This window comes from Malus sylvestris, chromosome 4, assembly GCF_916048215.2.
Source record: "Malus sylvestris chromosome 4, drMalSylv7.2, whole genome shotgun sequence".
NCBI lineage: Eukaryota > Viridiplantae > Streptophyta > Magnoliopsida > Rosales > Rosaceae > Malus > Malus sylvestris.
In genome coordinates this window covers 15,353,575-15,368,500 of record NC_062263.1, presented here as the reverse complement: position 1 = coordinate 15,368,500, position 14,926 = coordinate 15,353,575, and the positions used below count along the sequence as shown (strand labels likewise).

At 34.2% G+C, this 14,926-nt stretch overlaps 1 long non-coding RNA gene across 1 annotated transcript; it reads left to right on the top strand.

Moving 5' to 3' along the window:
* The first annotated feature begins 1,788 nt into the window (after positions 1-1,788).
* Positions 1,789-2,604, top strand: LOC126619506 (uncharacterized). Its single transcript, XR_007622084.1, has 2 exons — positions 1,789-1,849; positions 2,183-2,604. It is a non-coding gene; the product is annotated as an uncharacterized LOC126619506 (long non-coding RNA).
* The last annotated feature ends 12,322 nt before the right edge of the window (positions 2,605-14,926 follow it).

Sequence of the window (14,926 nt, the reverse complement as noted above, 5' to 3'; positions counted from 1 at the left end):
GTTGGATCAAATTTCAAGTGTCCGGATTATTTTGATAAGAAAGATTAGGTAGAAGAGATCCAAAGTCCCTTTCTTATTTTATACATGATGTGTTAGGAGATTGTTGAGATGAAATTTTTTTTCAGTATGCTCAGAACATGAGATGGTATATTATATATCATTATAATTGGAGGAAAGTAATTTTTTTCAATGTCCCATTAATTGTAAAATAATATGTGATACACCGTTTCGTATTCTGAGAACACTAAAAAAAATTCGTTGAGATAAGTAATAGATTAGTATTATTTATATTCAACGTTGCCATCGACCAAAAGTGCATCCTAATCAATATTTCAATTCCATCTGAATCCATATGTATTATATGCTTAACGTTTCATTTCACCACACAATTATGCATTATCCTTGGTTGGATGAGCTCTAGTTCGATTATTTATATATACTTATGCACATTATTCTATAGTTATTCTCGATTATTTTGCAACATCCTCTTGTAACTAACTAGGACAAAAATATTTTGATGCCTTTAGTACAGTACTGTTCGGCTTTTTCTAAAAAATTTTGTTTGGACTTGTAGTACTAAGGGCTGGTTTGGTATTGCTGTGCTTTGAAAAAAAACTGTTGTGAGAATAAGCGGCTGTGCTGTGAGAATAAGCGGCTGTGAAATAAATCAGCAGAGTGTTTGGTAAACTTTTTTGTAAAAGTGCTTTTGGAAAAAAACAGCAGTCTGATAGTGGGTCTTTTCATTAAAGGAGCACTGTAGCTCCGTGTGCTTTGAAATAAAGTCAATTTTCCAAAGCTGCAAATAGTAGCTTCAGCTTTTTTCTTTGATTTCAGCTTATTCTCACAGCAGCTTCCAAAACAAACCTTTTTTTTTTTTTTCAGTTTACCAAACACCTAAAACCCTCACAGCTTTTTTTCATGGGTGCTTTTTTTTTAAGGAAAACTAATGAAAAGGCTTTGAAAACTTTGAATTTTAATAATAAGGACAAAATAAAGGGTAAAGAGAATAGTACCAGGATTGACTTTTTAATGTAAAAATGTGATTTTTCGTTAAAGTGAACAGTACCGGGAGCTTTTCGTTAAAGTTCCCTTTTTTTTATGCACCTCACTCCCAAACCACCCCTAAGTGACTTGTTCAGCATCAAACTTACGACAACAGAGTCAATAAGAGCTAGCTCTTCTTACTATGTTGTTATGGCATGGAGTGAGGTCATGTGTATAACATTGTTGGTCACATAGAACCTATATTGTGTTATCTTTTGTCTTTGTTTTTTTTGTACATGCATAATAACGATGATATATATGTTGTAAAATTCGTTATCATGCGTAAAAACATTGCTTAAAATAGTTAATTATAGCAACTTAATTAAGTTGTTCTAATTCAAGTTGCTCCAGCAATTCAAATTGTATTCGTACAAGTTACTCTAACAATTCAAATAGTGTTCGTAGACCTTCATATATTCATTAAAACAGATTTTCCCATGTCGCCGCGTGGGTCATGCCATCAAATGTGAGCCTAACAAACCCCACATCCTCGTAGGTCTTGAGTTTCAAGTTTCAGTTTGTTCGAGTACTAGTACAAAATCAATTGAAATGATTACTTTCTTGATCTTTAAGTTCCAGTATGTTGAAGCATCAACAAGCTGCAACTTCACTTCTAATATTTGAGTTGGACCATAACGTTTATGGCTTGGACATGCATGCCTTTGGATTGATATTCACGCACTGTCGATTGTATATAAATTAGATTTGTTGCAATTTTACCGTATATTATCGTTCGTCTTCTGCTCCAGTTGATTCAAGCCGAATAGTGGCACTAGTAGCGGATCCAGGAAATAATATTATGAGGGTCAGTAAGAATAGCGCATGCAGGGCGTAATTTTTTTTTTACCAGAAATAACATGCATATCGTCAATTCATCGAGTCTTGGTAGGTCTGAAGTCATTTGGAAATGCATATTGCACACCTTTTAATGCTTCATTTGCGAGAGTAACTAACATGTTTCAAAACTGCTCCCATGTGAATGCTTAACAAAGAAAGACACTTTTCTTGAACACACTAACAATGTTTGATATCATTGCATCCCATTAATATGTTTGTCCAAGAATGATGATGTTTTGTTATTTACCGAGATCACCATTTCATTGATTCGTTTTTTTTTTTCAAACATTTTATCAAACAGTTGGAGGGCATGTATGAAGCTAACTCTAATCTTCAAAAGGGCAACACCCAAGGTATCCATGGACATTCACTGAAGTTCAGAGGGTCAGCACCCAAGGTATCCATAGATGTTCACCCAAGTTCAGGAGGTCAGCACCCCCTGCCCCTCAATGCATCCGCCACTGAGTGGCACGATGACACTTATATATACCAAACTTTTATAGACCAAAATGTTTTTCTAACCATCTCGTTGTACCATTATTTATATAATTTCTTTGATAGAGATAAGGATCATATGCGTTGACGAACTTTACCTCTATTAGAGAGATGATACAATTAATAGTACAAATAGATGATAAATGTAGCATTACTATTTATAGACTAAGTTTCAACTGATACTTTGTACAAGCCATTGTCAAAAAAAGACATCGAACTTATCATTAACTTCCGAGGACTTTAATAGCATACAAATCAAAGCGTGCATGTAATTAGTTGCCGATAGATTCAGGACTTTTTCTTCAAACTAATATGCCTAAAATGTTAAATAATACATATAATAATAGCAAGAAAAGCCAAGATTTTGGCATGATAATTGATAAATCACGATCTAGACTGGATTGACTTCTTAACTAGTAATTGTTTAATTGATATTGACATGACCCGTGACCTAGATTTCTAATAGAAGTAAGCAGAAGCATGTCCTATATATTTACCCTAATTACAAAGGTACGTATACAGGTACGTACCAGTTTCATGAGTTTCTTACTTGTCGGTCAAGTGAGCCCCACCCCACCCCTTTCAACCTTGGCTGGCCTTCACCGACAAAATAGTGCAACCCCACCATATGGGACTTGCCCTATTTTTTTGTCATAGAAAAAGGAACAGAGGCCGTTGAATTTTGGTTCCATGTGGGGATTACAGAATCAATATATATAGGGATAGGATCAAGGGATAAATTTTTTTAATTGTGAAAAATTATTATTAGTATTTCTCTCTCCTCCGCAACAAAGTATATAGAATTTACTTCGACCAACTGGTTTGCAAGCGGCGGCTTCCTTCGAGAAAAACAAAGTATGAGCATTGTTGATCTAAATATAGGTGAAGGTCGTTAGTTTGATTTGGAGCATTCTGGTGTTGTTCGGGTTCATGGTGATGGTGTTTGTAATTCCTCCATTTCATGCCAATTCCAAAACGTGTTTTAAAATAAAAAATTGTTTTTGGTGTTTGTAATCTAAAATTTGATTTTTTATTTATCCTCAAATGTCTAAAGAATAGAAAAGAAAATAAGATACATGACTACAAGAACTCCATGAATCATACAAGTTGAATCCCATGTCATTTGGACTCTCTTCCTATTTCTTTCTTCTTCTCCACACCATCAGGAGGACTAGGTAGGAATAAACGGTTTTTATTTTCGAATTTGAAGAGACGAGAAGAAAGAGAAATCAAAATATTATCATAATAATTTTCATCATTGCAGAGGTAGCAATTCTAACCGTTAAAATGGGTTTGATCTAAGGGTTTAAATGGAGTGTAAAAGTATTTGTCAAAATCTTTATTCCTTGATCCTGTCTCATATATATAATGTGTGTGTGTGTGTGTGTGTGTGTGAAATTATTTGCTTTATTTTTTTGAAATTAATTAGCTTTGATATTATTGACCCAAGAAACCAAAATAAAAAAAAATTAAATAATTGGTGCTTAATAATCAAAATTAATGTTGTTATTGAATTGTGCCCATTAGCCCACATATACATTCGTCTTTAAAGTTTCAAAATTAATGTTGTTATGGACTCTGCACTATATTTTTGGGATCAAAGGTTACATAAATTTGAGATTAATTAAATATAGTTTATTTATGTTTTAGCATTTAGCATTTTTGTGAGATGGTCCACAAAATCAAGTGTTTGATTTTGGGGGATACTTCTACAGGTCTTTATATTATGTAAGACAAGGAAGATATATTGGGCTGTTCAGCATCTAATTTTTCAGGTAAACATCCCTTTATTCATAGGGATTTCCATTTTTGGGTAAAAAATGGATTAGTCGTAGGGTCTACTTCTCGCCTAACTTCAACGATTTGAACCGTCTATTTTGTAAATTTCGATTCATAAATGATCTTTTCAAAATTCAATTTAACTGAAACCATTTGCCCATTTAATTATCACGATGAAATTTCATTATTTCTTGTAGAATAAAGTGTTCATCAATTTCTTTAAACTCAATTAGATGTCTCAATTATTTCCAATTTGGCTAATAATTTGCAAGGATGATCTATAAGGTCCAACTTGAAAAATAAACGGTTCAGATCGTTAAAGTTTGATATAGTGTAAGCTCTATAACCAATCCCCATTTAAAAAAAAATTGAAATTCCCTTCCAATATATAAAGGCCTCACATATATAGACACACACATATATGCATGGTATAAGAAGATTGATGTCGTTAATGGTACGTGGATCTAGTGCTTATTGGCCACCATCCAGCAATAAAGGGTTCCAACATTTCTGTCGGCCAAATATATATAAATGAAAGCAGCTTTCTATTTTGTTATTTTTTTATTTTTTGCCAAATCGGATAAATGGTTCATGTTGTCCTAAGATATTCAGAAGATAGTCCATATAGTAAAAAAATTCGGATTTAAACCCTTATGATATAGTCCATTAGTAAATTTAATCTAAAGTTGATTTTTCTGTAAATCTATGGATAAAATTGTACATCTACTTTGGTATTATGTGAAAAGCAATATTTTACTAGCAATTAATGCCTTTCATTCCAATTCACCCACTAATTTTTATTGTGGGGGATTTTATTTTTATTTGTTGACTTTTATTTGTCTGGGACTGCCTGATTGTTCCGACTTGTCTATGGTAAATTGGAATACCTGATTGACACAGACCATCCTCTGAGGTGGAACTGATTTCGGAACAAGAAACCCAACTCTTGCACTGTGACTCTCAAGAGGCATTCCCAGATTCTTGAAAAAAATTGGGGGCACACAATGAAGCATTCCCAGATTCGCAGTCACCATTTTTTAGAGAAACCCAAAAATTTGAACACCAAAATTTTCACATAAGGTTGGGAACACAATTTAAATGGGATTATATGCAAATTTTCAGAAACAGAGAAGAACCCAGAATCCAGTGTTGGAAAAAATAAGAATTTATGAATTTTTCGTCTAAAAATCATGATTTTGGGGATGAACATATTAGAGATTACTTGAAATTTTGAAATAAATACTGAAGAACTATGACGATTGTAAATCGAGAGGCATGGGCGGTGAAGAAATCAATGGGAAACTAAGAAGAAGGAATTGGTGAGGCCAAAGAAGATTAGAGGAGAAGGAGGTGGTGAGGGAGTCCAGGGGATCTAAAATACAAAAGCAAAAGGAGAAAGAGGGGGAAGAGACATGAACTGAGATTAGAAAGGATCCAAAATACAAAAGTCAAAGTACGATTTTACCATGCATTTTACCTACATTTAACGGAAAAAATCAACTTTGGACTAAATTTAATAATGGATTATACCACAGGGGTTTAAATCTGAATTATTTACCACAAGGGCTATCTTTAGAATACCTTAAAACCACAAGGATCATTTATCCGATTTGGCATTTCTTTTTTATTTTATTTAAGGAAATGATCATTTATTATCATAAACAAAGGTCCAATGCAAATTTCAGCACAAATTAAAGATATGGATTAGCTGAGCAACACAATAAAGGGTCAAGGATTTAGGCCCAAACAAAAGAACAAACCCTAAAAACTCTAACTACTCGTCTGCCGCAAGAATCACTATTGTCACCATCAGTAACCAAGAAAGAGACAAAGGACAACCCTCCACAAGAGAATTGTAGAAGATGAAGTTTGAGTATCATACTCTAGCCAACCTGTGTCATTCTCATGCAATTTAAGAAGGGGTCAAAATTGAAGTTCAATTCACCTAACCGACCATCGTAGATTCGAATTCCACAAATCTAGTAAGGGCGAGGATGAGCACTAGTAGTAATTTGAGGCAAAGCGGGAGCATAAATTGAAAAACCTAGAGCATGAGATTTGAATGGTGATGGAAAGGGAAGAGGCAAAATAGGAGGGGGGTCAGAGAAGAAGGACATAGAGTGGATGTGGCTATAAACCAAGCTAAATGCAGCAATAAAGAAGAAGATTAAGAGCGATAGAGAGTTGAGAGAGAAAACTTAGAGAAGAAGTTATCTGAATTGTACTGTATATTTCATTAGTTGTAGCTGTTTCATTACAAGAGTATTTATACTATCTAACTGTTGACATTTGGCAACATCACAGCCATTCACTCAATACTCCTATCATCCCTCCTCAAACCCAAAGGCAGAGAAACTAAGTCGCAGATTGTTACAATGCCCTTGAAACAAAGGAGCTGACAATCCCTTGGTTAAAATATCTGCAAACTGCTCAGCAAAAGACATAAAGTGAACTTGCAGAAGTTGTTTTGCCACACTCTCTCGGACAAAATGTATGTCAAGTTCAATATGTTTTGTCCGTTGGTGCTTAATAGGATTCAAAGTTAAGGCAATGGCTGCAAGATTGTCATAGTACAAGGTTGGCTTATTAGAGAATGGAACCTGCAGAAAATGCAATAACTTCTTAATCCAGTCAATCTCAGCTACAGTGGAGGACAATGCCCTATTCTTGGCTTTAGTGGAGGAACGAGAAACTGTTTGTTGTTTCTTAGAAGACCATGATATCGGATTTGACCCTAGAAAAAACAACCAAACCAGTGATGGATCTCCTATCATTAGGATCCTCTACCTAATCCGCATCATAAAAAGCTTTAAGATCCAAATCTCCCTTAACATAATGAATACAACAACCTTGTGTTGCCTTGAGATATATGAGAATCCTTTTCACAACCATGAAATGAGATTCCATTGGTGTTTGCATGAAGTGACACACTTGATGTACTACAAAAGCAATATCAGGTTGTTTGAAAGTGAGATACTAGAGAGCCCCACTAAACTCCTATACAAGGCTGGATTGTTGTATGGTTTCCCATCATCCTTCATTAATTGATTGTATGGCAAGCAAAGGGTGGCATAAGGTTTAGAGGACAACATTTCAAACTTAGTGAGAAGGTCTATGACATATTTATCCTGAGACAAAACTATCCCATCTGATTGCTTCACAATTTGTATGCCCAGGAAATAATGTAAAGGTCCTAAGTCCTTGATGTTAAATTCATTAGCCAAAGCATGGATAACCTCACTAATAACTTGAATTGCAGTGCCTGTGACGATTATATCATCAACATATAACAGTATAATCACAATAGAGCCACTAACATGCTTGACAAATAAAGATGAATCAGAATAAGTAAACTGAAATCCCAATGAAGGCAAAAACTTTGTAAACCTGTCATTTCATGCCCTAGGGGCTTGTTTCAAACCATATAGAGATTTATGAAGCTTGCAAACATAATCACCATGTTTAGAATCAAGAAATCCAATATTTTGAGACATATATACCTTTTCTTAGAGAATGCCACGTAAAAAGGCATTTTTCACATCGAGTTGTCTTAAAGACCAACCATGGTGTGTAGCCAAAGCAATTACTAGCCTCACAGTGGTTGGTTTAACCACTGGACTGAAGGTCTCACCATAGTCAATTCCTTCTTCTTGATTAAACCCCTTTTGCAACCAATCTGGCCTTATATCTCCTTATGAACCCATCAACATTTTTTTTTAATTTTGAATACCAATTTGCAGCCCAATAAATTTTTGTGACGAGGAAGAGGCACCAAGGACCAAGTTACTTGATTATGTAGAGCTATAAGTTTCTCTTTCATAGCATCAAACCACACTGAAGATTTCAAGGCAAACTTGTAAGTAACTGGTTCTACTTAAGTGAGATCAACTCCTCCATGCTCATGTATAACAAACAACAATGCAACCTTTTTGGAGATCTCACTCTTTGATCTAGTTTGCATGGGATGCAAATTGAGTGGTGGAATTGAAAGAACCACTTGAAGTTGATTAGTCTACAATTCAGGTACCACATGGACAAAAAAGGATAAGGACTGATTTGTAGTGACAATAATGGGTGTAGTTGCAGCTTCATTGATAGACTAGTAGTTAATGTTGCAGATGGCATAGACATACTAGGTTGATTATTTGACTAACTATTTATAGGTATAGGTTGATGTCTAGTTTCCATTGACCTATGTAAACCAGACTGTGATTGGCTAGACTGAGTATGATTTGGAAAATAAGCAGGAGGCACAACCATTACATTATCATTATTTGGAACTAAAACAGGATTGAAGACTGTTGGTGCTGGTAATGAATAATTAACTGGTTTGAGTGGAGATATTAAGTTGGGATAAGGGAACTCAGATTCATCGAAAATCTAGATATATAAACCTTTTTCTTAGCAGCCTCAAAACATATGTACCCTTTGAACCTAGAAGCATACCCTAAGAAAATGAACTTTGTAGTTCTAGGTTGAAGTTTGGTATTGTTATAAGGTCTAAGTAATGGGTAACAAGAACAACCAAACGTTCTAAGATGTTGTATTTCTAGAATGGCATGAAATAACAGTTCAAATGGGGATTTGTTATCCAATGTGAGAGAAGGCATCCTATTTATAAGCTAGATAGATGCTTGAGTTGCATAAGACCAAAATGAAGGAGGTAAGGATGCTGTTTGTAAAAATGTGATCGATGTCTCGATGATATGCCTATGTTTCCTTTTAGCTAGGCTGTTTTGTTCAGGAGTATGAGTGTAAGACATGTGATGAACAATCCTTTTATCCAAAAGAAAGGTTTGAAAAAATTTCCCTATATACTCCCCTCCCCTATCTATTTGTAATATTTTAACAGATACATCAAATTGATTGACAATGTATTGATAAAATGAGACAAATGAGAGTAAACATCACTTTTATTACTTATTGGGAAAATCCAATTGTATCTAATACACTCATCAATGTAGGTTACATAATATTTGAACCATTCAACGGACAAACAAAGAGCTGGGCCCCACACATCACTATGGACTATCTCAAAAGGTTTTACAGACTTAAACTGAGACAAGAGAAAATGAAGTTTAGTAAGTTTTCCTTCCAAACAAGTAGAACACAACATAGGTAGTGAATCAATATTACAAGACACATTGGACTTTCTTAACATTTGGGATACTATAGGATTAGAAGGGTGACCTAGTCTGTTATGCCATAACCTTAAGTTGACTTGCTGTCCAAGATAAGCAGCAGCATATGCATGTTTTGAAAAAGCATTGGATGTTGGTGTGATAATAGGATACAAACCATTACTGTATAACCCTTTGTAGATTATCCTCCATGTGGTTTTGTCCTAAATCTAGAAACAAAATGCATCAAATATTAACCAACACTTATTATCCAAGCAGATTCTATGACCTAACAACATATTTTGTGTTAGCTTGGGAACATATAAAACTGAATTTAACTTTAGGGAATTTAATGGAGTTTTAAGGATTGTGGAACTAATATGGGATATGGCTAAACCTTCACTATTAGCAGCTTGTATGGTCTCATTTGATGGATAAGGTGTTGCAAGAGACAGATTTTGCAATTATGTTGTCATGTGGTTCATTGCTCCTAAATGAGTGAGCCATACTTGCTGAGGTGGGGCAGATGGGCAATGAAGACTGAGTTCCAGAGTTGGTGTGAGCATGCATGGTATTCATTGGAGCAGTAGAGTTCTTTTGGAAACAAAAATGAGCATTGTGGTTGGACTTACCACAAATTTGACATCCTGAATTTAGCCCAGCATTTCTAAATCGACATGTATCAGCAAAGTGGTTGTTTTCCCTACATATTTGACACCCTTGAGAAACAAGTGCATTTCTGAATCAACATGTGTCTGCAAGATGATCATGTTTGCCACATATTTGAAAAGTTATTGCTAAAGAAGAACCAAACTGCTGTGGAGAATTTCCTAAACCTGTTATTAAAATTGAACCTATCCCTGCCTTTATTTTTGTTGTTGAAGCTTCTGTAACCATTAGATTAACAATTGGGGTTAGAATTTTGAGATGAGAAACCACCAGAATTATTCTGAGAGGAAAAACTAGAATTCTTGGAATTGAAATCAGATTGTTGAGCAACCAAAGCAGTGAGCATAGGTGCATCATTCATATTCTCAATCATTACTTCTTCAGCAAGCAATTGAGAACGAAGATCTTTTAGTGGAATAACAGTGTCATGACCCCTAATGACTGACCTAATGGTATTAAACTCAAATGGCAGACCATTCAGTGTAAGAATTGCAATATCATCATATTTAAAGCAAACACTAGAAGCAGACAAGTAATCTCTAGCTTCCTTAATCCTTTGAATATACAAAGTGATGGATTCATTACCTTTCTTGATAGTTTGCAACTCAGATTTCATTTGGAAAATGCTGGTGCGAGTAACTATTGAGAATTGTTCCTTTAGTCGAGTCTAAAAATCCAAAGAACTAGTACTCCCAATGGTGTAATAAATCGCAGGAGATGAAAGAGTTGCAAAAATGAGTTGCATCAATGCTTTGTCATGCATTTTCTATATCTTGTATGTATCTGACTCGACCCTAACAGTAGTATTATTATAAACAACATCAGAATCACCAGAATTCTCATCATAAAATCGAGAAAGACATGGGTTAGAACCATTAACAAACCCTATAATTCCATTACCTTCCAACAGAAGTTGCATCTGGAAGTGCCATGTCAAGTAATTGGTGTCATCAAGCTTCATAGTCATAGACGTAGAAACAGAGGAAATGAGAGACGTAATGGGCAATTGCAAGATCTGCAATTGAGAGGCGGTTACCATCGTTGCAACTTTTCTTCACAGAAACTGGCAGAGAACAAGTATTAAACACTTGGTGTGCGTAATTCCAAACAAGAATTCAGAAATCCAATTTGGGAATAGAACCCTAAATCAGAAATGGAAGACATATATTGGAGAATCGAGACGAGGATCAGTGCTCAGACTTGTGCGAGCAAAGGTGGAAGCAGATACAGAAAACCCAGATCGATGAGTCGTTAAGCTTTATGCTTTTTTCGGCAAAGATACCATATAAACCAAGCTAAATTAGTAGTAAGGAAAAAGGTTAAGAGAGAGAGAGAGAGAGAGAGAGAGAGAGTTGAGAGAGAAAACTTAGAGAAGAAGTTATCTGAATTGTATTGTATATTTCATTAGTTGTAACTGTTTCATTACAAGAGTATTTATACTATCTAAGTTAGCTTACAAGCTAAGCTAACTTCTAACAAACTTATAACTGCAAAGCTAATCTGTTGACATTTGGCAACATCACAGACATTCACTCAATACTCCTATCAGTGGCAAGGATGAAAGAAAGAGGTGGAGGAATATTCTCATCTACAGATCTAGAGAGTGGGTGAGGAAAAACACAAACAAGAAGAAAAACACAAAATGGGCATAGCACCCAAACCTATGAGACAAAAGCTCAAAAAACTTGGACAAAAAAAGCTCAAAAAAAAAAATGATTGTAGATCAGTTGCCGCCGACCATAAACCAAAGTCAGGGGTCGACGACGATATAAACTTTATTTTGGTGTGCTTTTAGGCGAGGTCAACACAAAATTTTGGCAACACCAACATTTAGACTTCTATTGCAAGTGGCTCTCTACCACAATGGTGGAGAGGAGCGTTGCTCTTACACTATGACATGAGTTTGAACCCCGTTAGCTCCCTAATCTAATAAATCTATCGTTTGACAAATAAAAAACAAAAAAGCCATGTAACCTTCTATTATCTTTTATACATATATTAGCTTCTCCTAATCATCAGCTAATACTGCAGCTGCAATTTCTGTTTGGATTTCTACTAATTTCATCCAAAATTCAAGTGCATTATTAACTGAATTGATCCATGTTGTTTTCTCAAAAGAAAAGAAAATGTGCATTAGTGTAGCCCTTCCTAGTTAAGATATATTGTATTTCAATAGTGAATAATCCCATTTAATTAAGATGTATAAGAAGGTGAGACCGAACAACATAGCATGGATGGTTTGCTTGTAAATTTTTTTATAATGAGAATATTGTCACATTCAATGCTGAACTTGCATATACTTTTATAATTGATCGATCACGTCTTTTTATATATATATATAATTTAGGAAAATAACTTGTATAAAACGAGATTTTAGTTAAGTTTCTCTTCACATATCATTGTATTATTGAACCAAATTGTCATGGTAACGGTGAATTGATTCCATGTAAATTGCTCTCAGAATAAAGGTTTGTATTTCGTTTGGATTCGTTGGTATGGAATGTGAATTCATACTGAAGATCGATGTAATCGTGTTTATCGCTAGCAAGCATTCCAGAATGGTATTACAATATGCATGCAGTCTTCTAATTCATTTAACTATCAGTCACTAAATGATTAACTAACAAATTTTAACGTCCCTTCATCCTTGCTAATTCCATGTGCATGACTAAAACACATATGAGGTCAAGTACTATTCGTTTTCTGAAGAAAATGGTATTAAAACTTTGGTTGGATGCAATAATAATTATATTTGTATGGTTTTGTTGATTAACCAAGATTCACAATTGCTCACTTTCAATCAATTGATCAACGTTTGAATAAATTAAATTTGAAGGACCGTACAATAGTTCTCTTCATGTGTCCAAATCAATCGATCCATGCCCTGTAATCAAATCATGCACAGGTCCCATCTTGCGTACCCCCCCCCCCCCCCCCATGCCACCACTACATGCATTGATGAACTTCACAGGTTCCAAATCCATCCACTGTATAAGTCTATCAGACTAAACATTTATTTTCTGGATTATATCATTACTTTTAAAAACTTCTGAAATTTTGTCATCTTACCATTTGCTATTTCCAATTCATTTAAGGCTCGTTTAAATAACCGTAATCAAAATAGGAGAAATTGAATTGAGAATAAATTGAAATGATGAGGAATTAGAATCGGATTCCTATTGAAGCTGTATACTTAAATGTTCAGGAATCGGAATAGAAATAAAACTGAATTCATAAAAATTGTTTACTAATTCAGCTGAATCGGAATAAAAATTGATATGATTACTAAAATACCCTTTTGTTTTATTTATTCTATATTTATTTTTAAAAACATTTAACTACTTATTTTTAGTTATTTAGTTAAATTAAAGAGTTAAATGTTCACAATTGTATAAAAGCCAAAGAAATAATGGAAAACTAACCAAAACACCCAAAAAACTTTCTTTTTAATCATCAGGACAAAACTTAGCAAAAATGCCAATCATGCCCTTCACACATGCATACAAGATTGCTCAGCAATGAAGGTGACACTTTCAGAAAAAATTTGCATGGCACAGTTAAGGTGGCAAACATTACAGCAACAATATGGGTTCACGTGGCTTTCAACAGTTTTCAAAAACAGTGTTGACAGCTTTCAGAAACAATGTGTTGTCACTATCCAAAAAGTTATAAATATTGAAAAGTTATTCTGTTTTGTTTAGGAATCAGCTTTTGTATATAAGAGAGTTTTTCCTCCCATGCAAAACACCTCTCTCAACATCTGAAAACACCATACCCACTTCATACACTCAAGCATTCGTAGCCTTCATAGCATCCTTGTAAACACTTCTTTGTAATCACTTTCTTGTAAACAACTATCTTTGTAAACATTCCATATATCAATAAAAGTTCAAGTGTACATATTCAAGCAATCTCCAAGTCTTAAGTAAGTTTTCTTTTCCTTCTTTAGTGTGTTTGTTTAATTAGACTTCTAGTCCAAAACAGGGAAACACTATTGTGATTATATTATTAACCTGCTAAACTGATGATCATACTTTGTTCGAGTATTTTGTTATAGTTGAATGCTTGCCATACAAATAATTGGACATTAACTAGGGTACCTCTGAGTTCAGCCGTTAAGGCCTTATACTTGTATTGTGAGTGGTCGTCATGCTGAAACATGTCGAGTTCCATGTGCAAGGTTCTATGTCTAATTGTTATAATGGTCATCCGACTATTTAACCAAGCATGCGTTGCGAATTTGGTATCAGAGCCAAGCTTAGCATTTTAATAGTATAATTATAATAGTAAAATACCTTGAGGATAGAAGTCATTGATACAACTGATATCATATTTGTTTATTGTGTATGAACAACAGATATTATTGTCCCTGTAGACCCTGTCAACCATAATTACCAGGTATTTATTTTCCTAGACATTCAACTATAACTAGCATAAAGAGAAGATTAGCATATATATCCAAAAGAATTATCAGTACTTTGAAGAAGCAAAAGTTTAATCTTGGCTATCTTGAACAGCCTTCATTTATTCGTAAAAATAATAAAACAGAAGTGCAGCATAAAATTTTAGAAGCAAAAAGAACAACAGATCAAGTTTTAGAGACCTTGAGAGAAAAAAGAGAGTTTTTAAGAAACCAGTTAGTCGTAACCCTAGAGAAAGGTAGACTGTAGTTTATGATAGATTATCTTAATTTAGAAATTAGTGAACCTTAAAAAAGAAAAATAACTTTAGACCAAAATAGTTTAGTTTGTTATTTTCCATTAAGAAAGCATAATCGTATTTTGCATAGTGAAGAAAATCCACAAGTCAATAGTATTGTAGATCTTATTATTAGTCAAGTAGAAAATATAAAATTAGAAAATAATAAGCATAATCATTTGTTAAACTAGTTGTTAGAGCATTTTCAGAAAAATTCTATAAAAATAATTAGACAAAATTTAGATTATATTACATCTCAGTTAGAAGATAATAATAAAAATATT